The following is a 1,422-nucleotide window of genomic DNA, read 5'->3' as shown; positions in this document are numbered from 1 at the left end:
TATATATATATATATATATATATATATATATATATATATATATATATATATATATATATATGGTTCCTCATGGCAAGGTCTATGGCCGCTTCCTCGTCTTCACCCAAGAGACACTGTATCACCTGGAGATTGTATTTTGCCACATGATGGTTAGGAGTTGAACATTGTGGACTTAAATTTTATCTCTCTACTACTGCTCCCCTGCCGACAAGCTGCTTTTTTAAATTGTTTCACTTAAAAAGAGTGAAAAAAGCTGCCTACTTTACCCTATTAGGGTGAAAGTGAGAGCGGGCAGGCAGGGAGCCTGACACTAGCTAACAAAGGAAAATGAGATGTATCTTGATACATCTTGAAAACGAGATGTCTCCTGATTCAGTAGGGAGTTACATGTAAAGTAACCAAGGCAACAACAGTTGCATCCTGGTACTATGTCTCTCAATTGTTAAAATACCTCTTTATGGTTAGATAGCCTTAAAACTTCAGCTGGGTTCTTCTTACTGTATCCAAAAATAAGGCACCAGACACTTTTACAATGCTACACATTTACAATAGCAAACATCCTGACAAATGGAAGGAAATATTCAGAGGCATTTTGGCCCTGGTGTGAAAATGAAACTGAAGGAACTTAACAATGAAATCACAAGAGGTAGGAGACTGTACGAAAGTACTTAAAATCTACCACACAGACATAATAGGCTACCTGAGCACCATCATGCCAACATGCTCCAGTTTCTCTTTGGAGGCTACTACCATCAGAGTGCTTTCTTTCAAGTAGACAAGGACACAGGAAAAATGCCGACCCTATAACAAAAGCATGGAGATAGTTCTTATCATCACCCAGTGTAGTAGGAATGGTGGGGCTGCTTCTATATAAATGCTGCAACCCCCCCCCCAGAAGGCACAAAAGCATCTCCTACAGGAGGACCTAAGTGAGGACTGCCTGAGAGCCCAAGCATTGCTGGTGCAAATAATGCCAGTCAATCAGGCACTGCTGTTTAGAAGAGGTGCTTTCTTGGGACCAATGGGGACATGGCTGGAGGGTATTAAAGGAGCTTGCAGCAGTATTCAGAGAGCTCTCTGTGGCTTTTCTCACCTGCTCCTGGAGTCTGTGTCATTGGCTTTGCACCAACTCATCCCCAACTCCCAAGGGCAGGTAGCGTCGGGTGGTGAGCAGTCCAAGGCACAGGCAACAACCCAGAACCCAATGTTTGTTTAAAGAATAATGAGCCTTTTTTTGCCTATAAAGTTTCCTTTACCTCAAGAAAGTATACTGTTAAAAATAATCCACAAATAAATGTGTGTGTGTGTGTGTGTGTCTGTGTGTGTGTGTCTGTGTGTGTGTGTGTCTGTGTGTGTGTGTCTGTGTGTGTGTGTGTCTGTGTGTGTGTGTCTGTGTGTGTGTGTCTGTCTGTCTGTCTCTGT

The 1,422-nt window shown here is 42.2% G+C and overlaps 1 protein-coding gene and 1 long non-coding RNA gene across 2 annotated transcripts in view; both read right to left on the bottom strand.

Annotated features, from left to right (window-relative positions):
- Window positions 1-1,422, bottom strand: part of LOC110319747 (IQCJ-SCHIP1 readthrough transcript protein) — a 719,522-nt gene that overhangs the window by 431,089 nt on the left and 287,011 nt on the right. The gene's annotated exons all lie outside the window — the stretch shown is intronic.
- LOC115063815 overlaps window positions 1-1,422 on the bottom strand; it is a 50,140-nt gene that overhangs the window by 46,637 nt on the left and 2,081 nt on the right. The window contains exon 2 of the long non-coding RNA XR_003843677.1: window positions 701-801. This is a non-coding gene — a long non-coding RNA (uncharacterized LOC115063815). The remainder of the gene's footprint in view (window positions 1-700; window positions 802-1,422) is intronic.

The sequence above is a fragment of the Mus pahari genome, chromosome 4 (genome assembly GCF_900095145.1).
Source record: "Mus pahari chromosome 4, PAHARI_EIJ_v1.1, whole genome shotgun sequence".
NCBI lineage: Eukaryota > Metazoa > Chordata > Mammalia > Rodentia > Muridae > Mus > Mus pahari.
The sequence above is the reverse complement of the archived record's forward strand: the minus strand, read 5'-3'. Positions and strand labels throughout refer to the sequence as shown.